Source organism: Oncorhynchus nerka, linkage group LG1, assembly GCF_034236695.1.
Source record: "Oncorhynchus nerka isolate Pitt River linkage group LG1, Oner_Uvic_2.0, whole genome shotgun sequence".
NCBI classification, from domain to species: domain Eukaryota; kingdom Metazoa; phylum Chordata; class Actinopteri; order Salmoniformes; family Salmonidae; genus Oncorhynchus; species Oncorhynchus nerka.
Window position 1 is genome coordinate 23787844 of NC_088396.1, and position 21229 is coordinate 23809072.

Sequence of the window (21229 nt, forward strand, 5' to 3'; positions counted from 1 at the left end):
AGAACCAGAGTCACAGTTGTATATGTCAGAACCAGAGTTGTATATGTCAGAACCAGAGATGTATATGTCAGAACCAGAGGTGTATATGTCAGAACCAGAGGTGTATATGTCAGAACCAGAACCAGAGTTGTATATGTCAGAACCAGAGGTGTATATGTCAGAACCAGAGTTATATATGTCAGAACCAGAGTTGTATATGTCAGAACCAGAACCAGAGTTGTATATGTCCGAAGTCTTGGTATATAAACTGTGTTCTTTGTGGTTGATTTTTGTTTCACCGTGGGGAAAAGTATTTCCCTGGTGTATTCTTCATATAATGTGTTGGTGTTACATGTTTATATTTAGTCCAGTAAGATCTAAGTCTTCCTTTGTAATTGCCTAAATTGTTTTAGGGTTGCACAAATCCCCTTTGGTCCACTTACATTATAGTTAGGTTGTTCTGGGATGTAATTGTTTTTTTTTGATGAAATGAGAATGGGAAGGCCTAATAGACTAGATGAACCATTATGTTGTTTTGTTTTGTAAAGCTGAAGTGTCTTTAAGAGGTGTCTTTGTTCACCTTGGCTGCTTCTTGAGCCGAGGTCACTGAGATGTCTGTGGTGCAGTTTGTGTTTAATTCAAATAGGATAGAGTTTGTACTGTGTCTAATGGTGGCCATGCTTGGCTACAATCTGACCAGTAGACCATAGTAGGACCGGTGGACAGGGTTTGGGCCAGGGTAAGCCTGGGCAGCAGGTAGCTCTTCTCCTTGGTTATGTAGTGAGAGTGCCCCCTAGTGGGGTGGGTTTGTCCAGTTCTCCTCTTCTGACAAAAGTTGCCATCCCCAGGGAAATGGAATGTGTGTATCTGTGAGAGAATGTTTGTTTAGAAAGCATGTGTGTTTGTACACTTTTGTTTGTGTGTGTGTGTGTATGCAGGAGCGTGTGAGTGTGTGCACGTGTGCAAGTGTGCGTGCATCTATGTGTGTGTGTACGTGTGTGTGTGTACGTGTGTGTGTGTGTGTGTGTGTGTGTGTGTGTGTGTGTGTGTGTGTGTGTGTGTGTGTGTGTGTGTGTGTGTGTGTGTGTCTGTGCGAGTGTGCGTGTGTGCGTGTGTGCGTGTGTGTGTGCGTGTGTGTGTGTGTGTGTGTGTGTCTGTGCGAGTGTGCGTGTGTGCGTGTGTGCGTGTGTGTGTGTGTGTGTGTAGGCCGTGAGATGTGTGTGTGGCAGAGGGATGAAGGCAAACTGTCAGGCCTGTGTGATGGGGGCAGGAGCAGAAGTTTGGTGAGAAAAGAGCCCAGAGCAAACACTGTCACTGGCTGACAGGAGTTCTCACTCCCTGGAATAATGACAGCTCATTGGCTAAGTGATGTTCTCTCCCTGGAATAATGACAGCTCATTGGCTAAGTGATGTTCTCTCCCTGGAATAATGACAGCTCATTGGCTAAGTGATGTTCTCTCCCTGGAATAATGACAGCTCATTGGCTAAGTGATGTTCTCTCCCTGGAATAATGACAGCTCATTGGCTAAGTGATGTTCTCTCCCTGGAATAATGACAACTCATTGGCTAAGTGATGTTCTCTCCCTGGAATAATGACAGCTCATTGGCTAAGTGATGTTCTCTCCCTGGAATAATGACAGCTCATTGGCTAAGTGATGTTCTCTCCCTGGAATAATGACAGCTCATTGGCTAAGTGATGTTCTCTCCCTGTCCCAATAATGTCCCAATAATGACAGGTCATTGGTTAGAGCTCACTGGAAAGCTCATTGTTGCATTGGCCTGTCAATCAAAGTACATTTTTATTTATGGTCTAATTCTTTGAGGCAGGAGTGACCAAGGCCTGATTCATGAGTGTGCAACATTACAGAACATATATACATGTACTAAGTAGATTAGTCCTGTTTCCCTGTCACCTAAAGTGAGGGGTTTTGTAAGCTCTCTCACTCTTGTGCTGTGTGAGATGATGGCTTGCCATGGACATTGCTGTTGATGCTCGAATCTGGTTGAAATACAAATGATTCAAAGTGCCTCTATGGATGTGCAATGATTTAGACCAGGAAATCTTATCCTACCAGGCCCAGCGTGGGTGCTGGCTTTTACTCCCACACGCAGTAGCTTCCCTGGTCAAAACATCAATTAGAGACTGATTAGTTGATTTGTAGTATCAGATGTGTTACTGACAGAGGTGGGACCAAGTCACCGTTATTTGAGTCACAAGCAAGTCTCAAGGTCAGAGTCTCAAGTAAAGTCCCAAGTAGACGGGTCAAGACTCGAGTCAAGTCCCAAGTAGAACGGGTCAAGACTCGAGTCAAGTCCCAAGTAGAACGGGCCAAGACTCGAGTAAAGTCCCAAGTAGACGGGTCAAGACTCGAGTCAAGTCCCAAGTAGAACGGGTCAAGACTCGAGTCAAGTCCCAAGTAGAACGGGCCAAGACTTGAGTAAAGTCCCAAGTAGAACGGGTCAAGACTCGAGTCAAGTCCCAAGTAGTACGGGTCAAGACTCGAGTCAAGTCCCAAGTAGACGGGTCAAGACTCTAGTCAAGTCCCAAGTAGACGGGTCAAGACTCTAGTCAAGTCCCAAGTAGAACGGGTCAAGACTCGAGTCAAGTCCCAAGTAGAACGGGTCAAGACTCGAGTCAAGTCCCAAGTAGAACGGGCCAAGACTCGAGTCAAGTCCCAAGTAGAACGGGTCAAGACTCTAGTCAAGTCCCAAGTAGACGGGTCAAGACTCTAGTCAAGTCCCAAGTAGAACGGGTCAAGACTCGAGTCAAGTCCCAAGTAGAACGGGTCAAGACTCGAGTCAAGTCCCAAGTAGAACGGGTCAAGACTCTAGTCAAGTCCCAAGTAGACGGGTCAAGACTCGAGTCAAGTCCCAAGTAGAACGGGTCAAGACTCTAGTCAAGTCCCAAGTAGACGGGTCAAGACTCTAATCAAGTCCCAAGTAGAACGGGTCAAGACTCGAGTCAAGTCCCAAGTAGACGGGCCAAGACTCGAGTCAAGTCCCAATTAGAACGGGTCAAGACTCGAGTCAAGTCCCAAGTAGACGGGTCAAGACTCGAGTCAAGTCCCAAGTAGTACGGGTCAAGACTCTAGTCAAGTCCCAAGTAGAACGGGTCAAGACTTGAGTCAAGTCCCAAGTAGAATGGGTCAAGACTCTAGTCAAGTCCCAAGTAGATGGGTCAAGACTCTAGTCAAGTCCCAAGTAGAACGGGTCAAGACTGGAGTCAAGTCGGAGTCGTGCATTCTGAGAGCAAGTCGAGTCACAAGTTTTCAAGTCAAGTAAAAAAAAAAAAAAATTGTTCATTTACAAATCTCTGTCTATTTTTTGAGGCTACCAGACAGCCCTTTTCAGTCAAGTCCCAAGTAGAACGGGTCAAGACTCGAGTCAAGTCCCAAGTAGACGGGCCAAGACTCGAGTCAAGTCCCAAGTAGAACGGGTCAAGACTCGAGTCAAGTCCCAAGTAGAACGGGTCAAGACTCGAGTCAAGTCCCAAGTAGACGGGTCAAGACTCGCGTCAAGTCCCAAGTAGAACGGGTCAAGACTCAAGTCAAGTCCCAAGTAGAACGGGTCAAGACTCTAGTCAAGTCCTAAGTAGACGGGTCAAGACTCGAGTCAAGTCCCAAGTAGACCGGGTCAAGACTCGAGTCAAGTCGGAGTCGTGCATTCTGAGAGCAAGTCGAGTCACAAGTTTTCAAGTCAAGTTAAAAAAAAAAAAACGACTTGTTCATTTACAAATCTCTGTCTATTTTTTGAGGCTACCAGACAGCCCTTTTCATTATTTTGTCTCCAACACATTTTGATTAGCCTATTGTAGTTGTAAAATAGGAACCTTGTAGTAGTTGTAAGGGCATGGCATCAGCAGAAGGCAGGTAGACATGCTCAGAGTGTAGACTTATGTACAGGTCTTAGTGATCCAATAATGAACGCTCCATATCATACAAATATACAAGTAGATTTACCAAATATACACAGGCAATAGCCCAAAAGCAATAGCCTCTGTATCAGGCTTAACCTTTCCTATCTGAAAGGACACAGGTCAAGGTTAAGACTGTACAGCCTCCCTTTGAGAAACCAAATGGAATCTGTCTAACAGGAGCTTCAACAGGTAGGCCTGCATAATATAAGCACTGGGCCCCCAGAACCATACAATTACCCAATTAGCAAATACAACCAAGTAGTAATTGTTGCCCAATTGCTGATCAGCTTTCAAAGTAAACAGTTCATATTCTATGACAATCCTCTGTTCCTATAATTTGACGTTTGCGCTGCACCCAAATCCTATGGATGTACAGCAAATCAGCAATCTGTTTGCCTGCTCACCACCCGCCCTCTATTGATTCACAGTTTGCTGGTCCAATCAGAGTGCAGAGTTTGCGTTTCACTAGACAATTTGTTGCAGATTTTCTTGCAGGGGCGATCTGCAGCTGCTGTCTCTGGCTACGTGTAGAGTAATCCACGTAGACTCTATGCCTCAAAATGAGTGACAAAACATTACAAAACCTGCCCAGATAAACTCAAGTCATTCATTTACAGTCAAAGTCGAGTCCCGAGTCTTGAGGCTCCAAGTCAAGTCTGAAGTTATTAGCTTTTCTATTAAGTCGAGTCTCAAGTCATTAGTGTGACTCTAGTCAGACTCGAGTCCAGTCATGTGACTCGAGTCCACAACTCTGGAAACTGTTTGGCTGGAGCAAAATTGTTTAGATTCGGCTTGTACAGTCACAAGCACACAATGGCTTCATTACGTAAATGAACAAACAGCTGGGAGCACATTTTCCACTTTGACCAGACAAATGGCCAGAGAGCTGTCTAGTCTAACTGGTAGTGTCCCTGAGGCATCACAAGCTTTTTCCTGGACCTTATTCAGTGCTTGAAACATTCTGAGATTTGCAGATATAAAAAAATATCACAGAAAACTGTGGGCTATGGGCTAACTGTAACTGATTGGTGATTGATGTTTACTGTATATCATAAGGATGGATTTCAGTGTCATCGTGATTGTTGTTGGCAGTCTATTCAGGGCATGTGGAAATCAGAGAATGTGTGTAGGATCTACCCTGAGCTGATGGTATTGTATCCAAATGTCCTTCGCATAGACTTCGCCTTAACTCACAGATCTAGGTTCAGCTTACCATCCCCAAATCCTAACCTTCACTAGCAGAAGGGAAACATGCTAAACTGACCTCAGATCAGTATCTGTGTATCTTAGAGAGTGCTGGGAACATGGTGAAGATTCACATTCACATACACATCCTAAATTGGTGGTTGAATATACTGGAGCTCAGGTCGGTGTTTGTGTGTGTGTTTGACTTGAACCCAGGTAAATGCTATTTGATGGTGTGACTCTGCGTAATCCACTTCCTTTAAAAGCTGTTCTCAACAATCAACCATTTTCCCCTCCTCTTTTGGACAGGGCGTATTTTCCACAGCTCCTCTCATTCTGAATTCCTCTCTCCTGATTTCTGTACCAGGTCAGCTCCACTGATCTGACTCACATACAGACACAAGCCTGGAAGCTGAAACACACCCTGAGTATACAGAACATGACAGACTGGCGAGGTGAAAACTATGATCCCTTATTGATGTCACTTGCTAAATCCACTTCAATCGGTGTTGATGAAGGGGAGGAGACAGGTTAAAGAAGGATGTTTAAGCCTTGAGACAATTGAGACTTGGTTTGTGTATGTGTGCCATTCAGAGGGTGAATGGGCAAGGCAACATATTTAAGAGCGTTTGAACGGGGTATGGTAGTAGGTGCCAGGCGCACTGGTTTGTGTCAAGAACTGTAACACTGCTGGGTTTTTCACGCTCAACAGTTTCCTGTGTGTATCAAGAATGGTCCACCACCCAAAGGACATCCAGCCAACTTGACACAACTGTAGGAAGCATTGGAGTCAACATGGGCCAGCATCCCTGTGGAACGCTTTCAATACCTTGTAAAGTCCATGCCCGACAAATTGAGACTATTCTGAGGGGAAAAGGGGGTGAAACTCAATATTAGGAAGGTGTTCCTAATGTTTGGTATACTCAGTGTATGTGTACTATCCTTTAACATATCAACTACCATGAGAACCTCAAACAGAGATTCCTCTTCCTCTTCCCTCCAAGTGGACATAGGAGGTACAGGGTCAAGGCAACCGGATACTAGGTTCAGTTTGCTCCTAGCAGAACTTGGCTAGGCGAAGCAAACATCTGTGACTCGCAGACTCCCTTAAAAAGACATTAGCTTGAAAAACGAGCAATATTACTGTTTGTTGCTCTTGAAACACTGTACGCCACAACATACAGTAACACTTCCTCAAAATAGTCACAATCAATCTAAGGTAAATCAAGAAATCGGCCGTTCATTTATGAAGTTTGGCCAAGGAGGTCTTATTCGCGCAATTTTACATCCAACCTAGATGTTTGGTGCTGTATTTCTCAAGTGGAAAAAAATGTGCATGATAAATAGTAGTCTGTCATTGAATGACAACAAATACTTAATTGAAGAATCCCTACTGTTGACCGATGATTGATGAATGGGCACCGAATATTGGCTTGTCTCAAGGAAAAAAAGTTATGTGCACCAACAGCCCCCCAAAAATGAGCAGAATGTTGCCGAACACCAAAACAAAACAAAACGACACTAAATGTTATGCGTGGACTGTTTCAACCGGGAAGAATACTGTAAGCTTCAGAAAGGCAGAAGAAGGACAGAAAGGTCAAAGGGTTCTAAGAAGATGACCCCTACAACACATCACTGAAGATCAGGTGTTTGTACTGTATGTGTGCGTGTCTTTAATGCGTTGCATAAAGAGCATGTTTGCACAAACATAAACCTTTACCCTTAAGACATATTTAAACGGAAGGAATTCACTGCATTCATAGAGGGAGAAAGTGAGAGAATCTGTAAATATAGTTTGGTTGTTTAGTTTAGCTGTGTCTAACTGGGCCTGTGTGTGTGTGTGTGTGTGTGTGTGTGTGTGTGTGTGTGTGTGTGTGTGTGTGTGTGTGTGTGTGTGTGTGTGTGTGTGTGTGTGTGTGTGTGTGTGTGTGTGTGTGTGTGTGTGTGTGTGTGTGTGTGTGTGTGTGAGACAGAGACAGAGAAAGCTGGCAGCCGGGAGATGGGATGGAAAAGGAAGGAGGAGGGGGACATGTGAATTGGGAATGGTTGTGGTGGTGGTGGTGTGGAGAGGAAAGGAATCGGACGGCCCAGTGGTTGTCTGGACATGCTCAGTAGGCTTGGACAGTTGTTCCTTGGTTAGTGGGAATGTTTTCAACATCCAGTAGGATCACACAGTGCTGTCAGAGTGATTGATGCTACGTGCCTATTGCCTGTACTCATACACATACATCTCTGTGCTTCCCCCCTCCATTTGTCCTCTCACTCCCTCTCTCACCTCCCACACCACCCCCTTCTCTTTCTCTCCCTTTTATTACTTTTCCCCCCTCCATTTGTCCTCTCACTCCCTCTCTCACCTCCCACACCACCCCCTTCTCTTTCTCTCCCTTTCATTACTTTTCCCCCCTCCATTTGTCCTCTCACTCCCTCTCTCACCTCCCACACCACCCCCTTCTCTCTCCTCTTTCCCTCTCTTCCCCTCTCCTCCCTCTTCCCCTATCTCCTTCTCTCTCTTAGTCACTGGGAGGACTTCCAGGTCACTGAACGTGGATGTTTCTGGAGGAAGAGAGAGAGTCAGGAGGAAAATATAGAAAATATAGAAAATATATGGACATCTTGAAAAGGAAAATACACCAAACAGACATACAGCCATAAAACACACACACACGCGCCACACACACACACACACACACACACACACACACACACACACACACACACACACACACACACACACACACACACACACACACACACACACACACACACACACACACACACACACACACACAGACCCAGGTGTATTTCTATCAGTAAGACATACTGTGGGCAGCCCCACCTTCCTTTTCTCTCTCCTGCCTCCCTCCATCATTCCTCCCTCCTCTCTCTCCTGCCTCCCTCCATCATGTCCCCCTTCTCTCTCCTGCCTCCCTCCATCATGTCCCCCTCCTCTCTCCCCTGCCTCCCTCCATCATGTCCCCCTCCTCTCTCTCCTGCCTCCCTCCATCATGTCCCCCTCTCTCTCTCCTGCCTCCCTCCATCATGTCCCCTCCTCTCTCTCCTGCCTCCCTCCATCATGTCCCCCTCCTCTCTCTCCTGCCTCCCTCCATCATGTCCCCTCCTCTCTCTCCTGCCTCCCTCCATCATGCCCCCCCCTTCTCTCTCTATTTTCTTCTCCTATTCCTCCCTCTCTCCTTTCCTCAAACAATTAGATCCTGCACGTTTTCACTGTGCACCAATACAGTTCATAGAGCAATAGTTTATATTGTTTGTATTCTATGTCAAGCACAGCTTCTACATGTAGTGTCAGACAGTAGTGTGTCATTGTTACAGATCATTTCATAAGTTTTCAGCAAAATAAAAAAACATCTTCATGAGGTTGATCAGAGAGGAAGTCTGTTTATGTTTACAGAAATCAAAGTGAATTGGTCTCATACACAGTTTTTCAGATGTTATCACAGGTGTATCTAGTTCCAACAATGCAGCAATATCTAGCAATACAATAAGAATAACAGTATCCCAGTTTAAAGCAGCCATCTTCCATTCCCTTTGGAACACATGTCACTCATACCAAAGACGGTACAGTATAAACATAGGCAGAAGCTGCTCCTCCAATAAAAATCCCTGATCACCCTTGTAGGCGATGTCATGGCGACATATGCTGGCCAAGCTCATGCGCAGAAACATGTAATCGAGTCTAAGTGTCGACTTGCACCGAACTGCACATGTGCAAGGCGTCAAATCAAAGACACTCCTTTGAAATAAAGTTTTTGATGAAAATGAAAACGTGTCAGTTCGTCACTTTGTTAGAGTAATAACATATTCAACTACTTAAAACATTGACTCGAATCTGGGTTGTGCCTTTAGGAAGAATTGTTCACTTCTTTCATTGACTTCTCAAACCCCAAAACACGGCCTGGACTGCTTGGTCTGCTTGGTCTGCTTGGTCTGCCTGGACTGCTTGGTCTGCTTGGTCTGCTTGGTCTGCTTGGTCTGCTTGGTCTGCTTGGTCTGCTTGATCTGCTTGGTCTGCCTGGACTGCCTGGACTGCTTGGTCTGCTTGGTCTGCTTGGTCTGCTTGGTCTGCCTGGACTGCCTGGACTGCTTGGTCTGCTTGGTCTGCTTGGTCTGCTTGGTCTGCTTCCTGGAAGTCTGGCGATGTTGTGCTTCTGGGTTTAGAAACTGTGTTCATATTGTCTAGCCCCATTCGGACTCCTGTAACTAATGCAACCCAAACAACTGCTTTATATGATACACAGTGGGTCAGAGTAGGACTTGGTGGAACTGATGCTACCTCTACTGAATGCCCACTAACACAGTTGTATATGAAGAACATAAAGGAGGCAGTCTGGAAGCAGTCCAGGGGATCACACACACAGACATGAAGGGCTCTAAAGTGCGACTAAAATCTCCCAGATATGAATTGTTTTAATGATAATGATTCGATGTACCGTTGTTTCTGAGTGCCCTACACTTTTAGAAAAAAGGGTTCCAAAAGGGTTCTTTGGCAGTCCCCATAGGAGAACCCTTTTTGGCTCTAGGTAAAACCCATTTTGGTTCCAGGTAAAAACCCTTTTGGGTTCCATTTAGAACCCTCTGTGGAAGGGGTTCTACATGGAACCCCAAAAAGTTCTACCTCGAACCAAAATGGGTTCTTCAAAGGGTTCTCCTATGGGGACAGTCGAATAACCATTTTAGGTTCTAGATAGCACCTTTTAGTTCTAACAGTGTAGAAAAAGCGAGTGCAGATTCTTTAGCGTCATAGTTGCACCATTACTACAGCGAAACGGCTTGCTTCTGGCCCACCCAGGTGAAAAGATCAGTGTCCGGTTTCCCAACAGTGATGGAATTTAGGCTTATGAGTGTTTTAATGATCCATATTTCCTACAACAGCCGAAGATGTAACAAGCGTTTCCCACAACACCACCCAGAGGGAACGGTCGGTAAGTGCATCGTTGGAGCATGTTTCGATACTGATAGGATCGAAAGAAAGGGAGTGCTGCTCTCATATCAGCTTTCTCCATTCAAATCTTACCTTAACATTAGAATAAATTATCAATACTGACCAGGGATCAGCTCCTAAAGACATACACTATATTACCAAAAGTATGTGGACTTTTGCTCGTCTAATATCTTGTTCCAAAATCATGGGCATTAATACGGAGTTGTTCCTCCTTTGCTGTTATAACAGCCTCCACTCCACTTTCTACTAGATGTTGGAACATAGCTGCATGGACTTGCATCCATTCCGCCACAAGAGCATTAGTGAGGTCGGGAACTGATGTTGGGCGATTGAGCATGGCTTGCAGTCGGCATTCCAATTCATCATAATGGTGTTCGATGGGGTTGAGGTCAGAGCTCTGTGCCGGCCAGTTAAGTTCTTCCACACTGATCTCATCAAACCATTTCTGTATGGACCTCGCTTTGTGAACTGGGGCATTTTCATGCTAAAACAGAAAAGAGCCTTCTCCAAACTGTTTCCACAAAGTTGGAAGCACAGAATCATCTAGAATGTCATTGTGTGCTGTAGCGTTAAGAGTTCCCTTCACTGGAATTAAGGGGCCTAGCCAGAACCATGAAAAACCACCCAGACCATTATTCCTCCTCCACCAAACTTTACAGTTGGTACTATACATTGGGGCAGGTAGCATTCTCTTGGCATCTGCCAAACCCAGATTCGTCAGTTGGACTGACAGATGGTGAAGCGTGATTCTTCACTCCAGAGAAAGCGTTTCCGCTGCTCTAAAGTCCAATGGCGGAGAGCTTTACACCACTCCAGCCGATGGTTGGCATTCCACATGGTGATCTAAGGCTTGTGTGTGGCTGCTCAGCCATGGAAACCCATTTCATGAAGTTCCCGACAAACAGCTCTCGAGCTGAGGCCGTTTGGAACTCGATAGTGAGTGTTGCAACTGAGGACAGACGATTTTGACACGCTGCACTCTTCAGCCTTTGGCGGACCTGATCTGTGAGCTTGTGTGGCCTACCACCGTTGTTACTCCTAGATGTTTCCACTACACAATAACAGCACTTACAGTTGACCTGTGCAGCTCTAGCAGGACATACATTTTACGAACTGACTTGTTGGGAAGGTGGCATCCTATGACGGTACCACGTTGAAAGTCACTGAACTCTTCATTAAGGCCATTCTACTGCCAATGTTTTCTATTGAGATTACATGGCTGTGTCCTCCATTTTATACACCTGTCAGCAAGAGGTGAGGCTGAAATAGCCGAAACCACTAGTTTGAAGTGGTGTCCACATACTTTTGTATATATAGTGCATTACCACCTATGGCTGTAAATATTGAGGCCGCTTATTCTAATGCTTACCCTATAATAATGCACTAAATCACATCAGTAGCATACAAGTAACAAAATAGAACTCAATGAATTGAACATGAAATGTATTTCAATATGATTGAAATAGGGCTATAGCCTACTGTTTAATTTAATGCAGTCATCTCGCTTTTCATTTGAAGCAGCTTTTTATACATCGCTTGTTTGTATCAATTGCAAAGACATTGGCAACTTTGTATTTGTAGTCAACTTTGTTACGGCGTTTCAGTGGTCACAGAGAGACAGACAAGCCATGTGATTCTATGTTTAGTGAATATCTGAGGGTCTGAGGCAGGCGTTAGATTACGAGCGTTTTTAAGTGCAACGTTAACCTGTTGCGACGAGCAATCCCGTATCCGGGATCCTATTTATAGCCTCAAGCTCATTACCATAACGCAACGTTAACTATTCATGAAAATCGCAAATGAAATTAAATAAATATATTAGCTCTCAAGCTTAGCCTTTTGTTAACAACACTGTCATCTCAGATTTTCAAAATATTCTTTTGAACCATAGCTAAACAAGCATTTGTGTAAGAGTATTGATAGCCTAGCATAGCATTAAGCCTAGCATTCAGCATGCAACATTTTCACAAAAACAAGAAAAGCATTCAAATAAAATAATTTACCTTTGAAGAACTTCAGATGTTTTCAATGAGGAGACTCTCAGTTAGATAGCAAATGTTCAATTTTTCCAAAAATATTATTTGTGTAGGACAAATCGCTCCGTTTTGTTCATCACGTTTGGCTACGAAAAAAACCTGTATCCAGGAGTGTAATTATCGCCGCAACCTCATTAGCATAACGCAACGTTAACTATTCATGAAAATCGCAAATGAAATGAAATAAATATATTAGCTCTCAAGCTTAGCCTTTTGTTAACAACACTGTCATCTCAGATTTTCAAAATATGCTTTTGAACCATAGCTAAACAAGCATTTGTGTAAGAGTATTGATAGCCTAGCATAGCATTTAACCTTAGCATTCAGCATGCAACATTTTCACAAAAACAAGAAAAGCATTCAAATAAAATCATTTACCTTTGAAGAACTTCAGATGTTTTCAATGAGGAGACTCTCAGTTAGATAGCAAATGTTCAGTTTTTCCAAAAAGATTATTTGTGTAGGACAAATCGCTCCGTTTTGTTCATCACGTTTGGGTAAGAAAAAAAACGAAAATGAAGTCATTACAACGCAAACTTTTTTCCAAATTAACTCCATAATATTGACAGAAACATGGCAAACGTTGTTTAGAATCAATCCTCAAGGTGTTTTTCACATATCTATCGATGATAAATCATTCGTGGCAGTTTGGTTTCTCCTCTGAAGAAAATGGAACGTGCATGGACCTGGAGATTACGCAATAATTTCGACGGAGGACACCGGGCGGACACCTGGTAAATGTAGTCTCTTATGGTCAATCTTCCAATGATATGCCTACAAATACGTCACAATGCTGCAGACACCTTGGGGAAACGACAGAAAGTGCAGGCTCATTCCTGGCGCATTCACAGCCATATAAGGAGACATTGGAACACAGGGCATTCAAAATCTGGACCATTTCCTGTATGAAATTTCATCTTGGTTTCGCCTGGAGCATTAGTTCTGGGGCACTCACAGATAATATCTTTGCAGTTTTGGAAACGTCAGAGTTTTTTTCTTTCCAAAGCTGTCAATTACATGCATAGTCGAGCATCTTTTCGTGACAAAATATCTTGTTTTAAAACGGGAACGTTTTTTATCCAAAAATTAAAAGAGCGCCCCCTATCTCGAAGAAGTTAATAACAGTTTTGGGAAACAGCCTGGAGATTTAACGATGCTCCTACGAAGGTTCTAAAGATGAACTTAGTCTTAAGATGTGTCGTGTCTTTGGCTATGCCGGATTAAGTGATATGACATGCTATTCTATAAAATAATTACTGATTGAGCTATAATAATAATATTACCTGATTGAGCTAATCATGTAAATGTAATTAACTAGAGAGTCGGGCACCACAAAATAATATTGATGGAGCTGTTATCTTCTGAATAAACTCTTAAAGACCTAGTAATATTTTACATCAATAGCAGTCAATATTAATCGTCATCTTAATTCATCTTAATTCAGTCTCATCTGAAAGCTGCACGAACCCTGGCTAACAAGTTGAATCAGCAATACAAAATTGGGTTTAATTATTTATTTACTAAATACCTAACTAATCACACAGAATTACACATACACATAATTAAATCATAACTTGATTACAAGTTACGTCATAAAGGAAAACGTCCCTAGCGGGCGGAACACATATGACAGCTTGTTACACAAAAGAAAAGGGCTGGGTTTGAGTGAAAGAGGGAGAAGACTGAGGAGGGCGAAGCTGTGGGCGAAGCTGTGCTATCGTAAATACAGTATCTTATGCATTCTAAATTACCGCCCATTTGGAAAAGGAAAATGCAAAAAATATTTACTCTGAGCTGCGCTTCGGTAGGTTGGTGATAGATGGAAGGCCGTGTTGTGCAACCGAGTGCTTTGTCCTTTGAAGAATGTCTCTGGTTGTCAATTGATAACGTTGTGGTAACGTCGTTGTGTGATAGACGGGATACTCTGTCTGTTCCTTCCTAACCCTCGTTTGCAGCGGCTGTTGCTAACTCAACGGCTAGGAGGTATCACTTCTGTAGTGAATAAGAGTTCAAAGTTCATACCATTCGCAACCAAAGCTCACGCTGATGTTGGCTTCGTTCTGTAGTTATTATCTGAACCATTCTGACATCGGACCGTCGTCCCCACATCCTCGGAACAGGAGGTTATATTGTCGTCAAGGCTTTATATAGGAAGGGAGAGGAGGGCGTGTTTGAAAAGTTTTATAGCCCATGTCCCTTCACAGAGGCGGGCCACTTATGAAAACCCAAATCTCACATTTTAGAAGCTAAAATCACATTTTATCCCATCAAGAATAATTTCATATTCAAACATTTAAATTGAACAACAATTCCATGCGAATCCAATAACTCTGATGTGTAGACTTTCCACTGTAGAGTTTATGTCATCTTATCATTGATGAGAATGTCTCAGATGACAACCGAACTGACAATCATATTCATTAAGTACCACCGCATATGTTCAATTGGTCGGATTACCAGAATATAGTTCATTTCCCCCCACCTACTGATGTTCCCAGAATCTCTATGTTAACCAAGGGTTTTGAGAGAGGAAAAAGTTGGGTAGAGGTATTTATGACTGTCATAAACCTACCCCCAGGCCAACGTCATGACAGATGCTTTTGGGGAACCAGGCCCTGACCCATATTACCATGCCGGGACCGCATTTTACATTCATAAACCATGTCTTGGGCCATTCTAAAACTACTCGTAGGTCGGCATCGTTAACCCTTTGTTTACACTTTGTTCAGTCATGTTATCTCATTGGCTAGCTAGCTAACAACCTCGTAACTTGACCAGTGTATCCAAACATTTGGGAGTACAGAAAGAAAGGAAAAGGGATAGCTCCTTCGGGAGATCAGAGATCATAGCAATGAATGAATGACATATCTCTTGCATGTCATCATCAAAACCTGACATTTTTAAAGAGACAGTGTACAATTTTCATTGTAATTATGCTCAATAGGAAAATAGTCGTCCTTTTACACCATGTAGAAACCTAATATTCCACAAATGACATTGTAATTTCAATGACAGGTATATTTATCAACATTTGAGCTTTTTATAATAAACAATGTATTTACAGATGTTACATATTAGTTTCTAGGGCACATCATGTGCTTCAAAAGTAGCTAGAATTTATAAAGTCCCACTATAGGCTGTATCTCAATCAATTTAAAAATAAGTATTGCTGGTGCTCCTAAATGTCATGTTCTGCTCCTAACTCTCATGTGGTGCTCCTAACTCTTTTAAGTTTGGAGCACCAGTGCTACCAATGTTTTATTATTATTTAAAGCCCTGCACACACACTCGCACACACACACACACACACACACACACACACACACACACACACACACACACACACACACACACACACACTCGCACAGACACACACACACACACACACACTCGCACAGACACACACACACAAACACACACACAGACACACACACACACTCGCACACACACACACACTCGCACAGACACGCACACACACACACACACACACACACACACACACACACACACACACACACACACACATACACACACTCGCACAGACGCACACACACACTCGCACAGACACGCACACACACACACACACACACACACACACACACACACACACACACACACACATACAGGAGAGACTCTGTTTTCATTAATATATAATCTGGGTAACGGTCAGGAACGCAGACATCCATGGTCACGCTCTCTCTGCCCTGTGGTCCAGTAGTGGTCGAAGTTGCATGTGACAGTTGAACGAGAGTGAGTGAGTGAATTTACAGTAATGAACTACCACTACACAGGGGCGGAGCCAGAGGGGTGTCCGGGGTGGCACTGGACACCCCTGATATCTGATTGGCAACCCCGGGAGCCACCCCAAAATTGAAATCGCTACTGGCAGTTTGATGCTGATTGACATCTCATTTCACCTCTTGTTGAAGAAAGCATTTATTTTGATGTTCGGCGGCGCATTTTTCAAATCGAGGACGAGGAAGAGAGAATATTAATGTTGGTTGCAAGATACAGAAGAAGAAGAAGAAGAATATACAGAAGAAGAAGAAGAGAGAATATTAATATTAATATTTGAAGTAAGTTTTAAGGTTTAGCATCGGGTTTAGGTTTCCTGAACAACTTTTATGAAAACTGAGTCGCTGTGTAAGTTAACGTTGGACCTTTGACTCCATTAACAGACAGTTATTCAGATAAGAGAGATCGGTTCCCAATTTAGCCTAACATTATGTTTACATCTGTGCTAGAGGTGCAGTGTCGTAAGTTACAGTATATGAATGTTTAGCTAATGTGGGGTAACTAGTAGGCTACAGCTGTCATGTTCAGCCAGTTATCATTCAGCAATTTGAAATCCATCAACTCAGATTTTCGTACTTGAACTCAAAACAAACAATTGTTATTATCAATCGGTTAACATTACTCAAAAGATTACCACAATTTGCAGATACACTTTTACAATAGCAAACAGGCTAAGAACTTATAGCTAGCTAAGTTACTTACTGCAGAGTAGGGCTAGCTAACTAGAAACTTAGGCTGGTATTTTAAGGTACAGTCATGATAATGGGGATTTGAAATTAAGATTGAGATTGGACTGAAATGTGGGTAATTGGATGTTTAGATGTAACCATAGTCTTATTTTTGCTTTTTGGTCAACTAAACATGAAAAGAAAGGGAGAGATATCAGACTTCTTTTTAAAGAAGCACAAACAGGCAGATCAGGTGCAAACAGACCCCAGGCCCCCAGAGCAGCTCCCTGAGGCTCATCAGAGTCAGTGTGGTCAGACTTCACAAGGACCCAGTCTACCACCACCAGGTCAGTGCATCTACCAGACAGTCAGTCTGTTCAGAATTTAAGTTTAGCTTCAGCTTGTAATAGATGATTTTGTCTGATTAAGCATCACTTTAAAATGTTGGTTGTTGATTCATGCGTGTTCTTGTTTTGATGGCTGTGGCATTTTTATTGTGATTATACACTAAGGGATGACACAGAGACCTCTGGCTCTGAGCAAGAGTGAATCAGAGCTGCCAGGAGATGTCATCGAGCCCCTCCCAACTGCATCAAACAACAGATATGCTGTTCCAAACATACCTAATGGTAGGCCAGGCCTATACCTTAAACTACACCCAATGGTAGGCCAGGCCTATACCTTAAACTACACATTTTAGTTAGCAGTTGTTAGTATCTAATATTGTGGTTCCCTTAATTATACATTTCCATAGAGATATGACACATTATTTAACGTGTATTTCAGACATTACACGGTCCAGAGAACAGGGTCCTGTACAGCCGTGTTTGAAAACATTTCCCAGAACTCAGCATGGTACTAGGAAAAGGGCTTTCAACAGCTCATGGAAAAAGGACAATTCATGGCTTGAATATTCTGTAAATCAAGATTAGTCTTATTGTTTCGCCTGTAGGCATTTTTCTCTGCCCAATACACCTGAATCTGCCTTCACATCACAGTCAGGTTTTTGTAACTGGAAAAAGGCGCTGTTTAAAGATTCTGGGTTTAAGCTCCATTCAAAGGCAGAGCATCATATCAATGCTATGTATGCTTGGAATCAGCATAAAAGGACTATTGACAGCAACTCATCAATGTTAGATGTCATAAATGAGGACCGAAAAAAGAAAGTGGAGGAAAACTGTACTTACATTAAAACAATTGCAGATGTGCTCAACTGCCACTCAAAATATAGTGTAGAGAGGTCATCGAGAGTGATGACACTCACAAGGGTCATTTTCTGACAATGATAAATGCAAGGATGAACACAAGCCACCAAATCCAGAACAAAGTGAAATAATAGGAGAAGTAAAAGAAAGTGAAGTTTTTAGTGTAATTGCAGATGAAACCAAAGATTTAAAGAAAAAATAACAAATGTCTTTAGTTGTGAGGTACTATTACAATGGGGCCATCCACGAAAGTTTTTCACACTTTCAGTCAGCTGAAAGCTTAGATGCAGCACGGCTCACAAAAATTATAATTGATTGCCTTGAAAAACATGGTCTGGACTACAGAAATATTCTTGTGGGGCATTCGTCATGAGCGGAAAGCATTCTGGTGTGTCTGCACGGATTAAAAACAGTGCAAGATTTGCATTTTATGTGCACTGTAAATTAATTTGGTTCTTGTCGATGCTGTAAAATCAGTGCCTGAGGCAGTTAACTTTTTTGCTCTCACACTGGCACCAATGTGCGGCCACACCAATGTGCCAGCCGCACCAATATGTCAGAGGAAACACCATGCACCTGGCAACCTTGGTTACAGTGCACTGCGCCCGGCCCGCCACCGGAGTCGCTGGTTGCATATCAACCAAGCCCTCCCTAACCCAGACGGCGCTAGGCCAATTGTGCATAGCCCCACGGACTTCCCGGTTGCGGCCGGCTGCGACGGAGCGCGAACCCAGAGTCTCTGGTGGCACAGCTAGCACTGTGATGCAGTGCCCTAGACCACTGCGCCACCTGGGAGGCCCCTGCAGTGTGTTATCTTATCTCCTTGGTGCTTGAGCTTTATTTTCTGAAAATATTCTGGATGTTCAACACTTATAGACCCAGATTATATATTAATGAAAACATAGTCTCTCCTGTATGTGTGTGTGTGTGTGTGTGTGTGTGTGTGTGTGTGTGTGTGTGTGTGTGTGTGTGTGTGTGTGTGTGTGTGTGTGTGTGTGTGTGTGTGTGTGTGTGTGTGTGTGTGTGTGTGTATGTGTGTGTGTGTGTGTGTGTAAAGCAAGACTATGAAGCTTTTTCAGCCATGGGGAGCAGAGGGAGGGTTTGGGTAGGTGGTATACTTAACTTGGCGTACTAAATCGAAACGTGGCTTTAGTGCCCTTTTTGTTGAAAAACTTCTGCTTGGTTGTCATACAGTGATGACATAAAGGTCTGTAGTTGAGTGAGAAATCAAAACAGAAAAGCATATTCATGTGAGGAACCCGTCATTCTGTGCCTGGCCAATGCGGCCGTACGGTAGCAGCATGGTGAAGCTACAGATACTGGCACCTACTGAAATAAGTATTACCCATAAATCTCCTGGAGACGCCATTCATTCATGAGTCACACAAGCTTCACCAGAGTGGTGTCTGTGAGAAATAACACGTCCAGCACAGTCTGACCGTGTGTGTGTGTGTGTGTGTGTGTGTGAGATCCTCTGTGAGGGTAAGGAAGATGCCATAGAGACTTGTCCAGCCTGAACCACCATGGAGTCATTCAGACCAAACTGAGGGGGCTGTAGGTTAGGACCCATGCCAGCTTGTCTAATAACAGCCTGAGGGGGCTGTAGGTTAGGACCCATGCCAGCTTGTCTAATAACAGCTATTAGCAGGTTAGTGTGACCAAACCCTGTGTGACTGAGTGTAGTGGAGAGGAGCTCCAACCCTCGCTGGGCCATCCACAGACCTATATCCATTCTGCCCTGCCTATCTAAGGTCTTCGAAAGCCAAGTCAACAAACAGGTCACTGACCATCTCGAATCCCACCGTACCTTCTCCGCTATGCAATCTGGTTTCCGAGCCGGTCACGGGTGCACCTCAGCCACACTCAAGGTACTAAACGACATCATAACCGCCATCGATAAAAGACAGTACTGTGCAGCCGTCTTCATCGACCTTGCCAAGGCTTTCGACTCTGTCAATCACCATATTCTTATCGGCAGACTCAGTAGCCTCGGTTTTTCGGATGACTGCCTTGCCTGGTTCACCAATTACTTTGCAGACAGAGTTCAGTGTGTCAAATCGGAGGGCATGTTGTCCGGTCCTCTGGCAGTCTCTATGGGGGTGCCACAGGGTTCAATTCTCGGGCCGACTCTTTTCTCTGTGTATATCAATGATGTTGCTCTTGCTGCGGGCGATTCCCTGATCCACCTCTACGCAGACGACACCATTCTATACACTTTCGGCCCGTCATTGGACACTGTGCTATCTAACCTCCAATCGAGCTTCAATGCCATACAACACTCCTTCCGTGGCCTCCAACTGCCCTTAAACGCTAGTAAAACCAAATGCATGCTTTTCAACCGATCGCTGCCCGACTAGCATCACCACACTGGATGGTTCCGACCTTGAATATGTGGACACCTATAAGTACCTAGGTGTCTGGCTAGACTGCAAACTCTCCTTCCAGACCCATATCAAACATCTCCAATCGAAAATCAAATCAAGAGTCGGCTTTCTATTCTGCAACAAAGCCTCCTTCACTCACGCTGCCAAGCTTACCCTAGTAAAACTGACTATCCTACCGATCCTCGACTTCGGCGATGTCATCTACAAAATTGCTTCCAACACTCTTCTCAGCAAACTGGATGCAGTTTATCACAGTGCCTTCCGTTTTGTCACTAAAGCACCTTATACTACCCACCACTGCGACTTGTATGCTCTAGTCGGCTGGCCCTCGCTACATATTCGTCGCCAGACCCACTGGCTCCAGGTCATCTACAAGGCCATGCTAGGCAAAGCTCCGCCTTATCTCAGCTCACTGGTCACGATGGCAACACCCATCCGTAGCACGCGCTCCAGCAGGTGTATCTCATTGATCATCCCTAAAGCCAACACCTCATTCGGCCGCCTTTCGTTCCAGTACTCTGCTGCCTGTGACTGGAACGAATTGCAAAAATCGCTGAAGTTGGAGAATTTTATCTCCCTCACCAACTTTAAACATCAGCTATCTGAGCAGCTAACCGATCGCTGCAGCTGTACATAATCTATCGGTAAATAGCCCACCCATTTTCACCTACCTCATCCCCACAGTTTTTATTTATTTACTTTTCTGCACACCAATATCTCTACCTGTACATGATCATCTGATCATTTATCACTTCAGTGTTAATCTGCAATATTGTAATTATTCGCCTACCTCCTCATGCCTTTTGCACACATTGTATATAGACTCCCCTTTTTTTCTCTACTGTGTTATTGACTTGTTAATTGTTTACTCCATGTGTAACTCTGTGTTGTCTGTTCACACTGCTATGCTTTATCTTGGCTAGGTCGCAGTTGCAAATGAGAACCTGTTCTCAACTAGCCTACCTGGTTAAATAAAGGTGAAATAAAAAATAAAAATAAATCCTTCCAAATCGCTTCTCGTTGACTCGACTACGTAAGCGAAGCCTCGATGTCCGAGGCTGCTCTAACCCAATTACAATGTATTTACCCACATTTCATAGA

At 43.7% G+C, this 21229-nt stretch overlaps 1 pseudogene; it reads left to right on the forward strand.

The window, feature by feature from the left end:
* The window catches only part of LOC115130966 (collagen alpha-1(VIII) chain-like), a 37313-nt pseudogene that overhangs the window by 733 nt on the left and 15351 nt on the right, over positions 1 to 21229 (forward strand).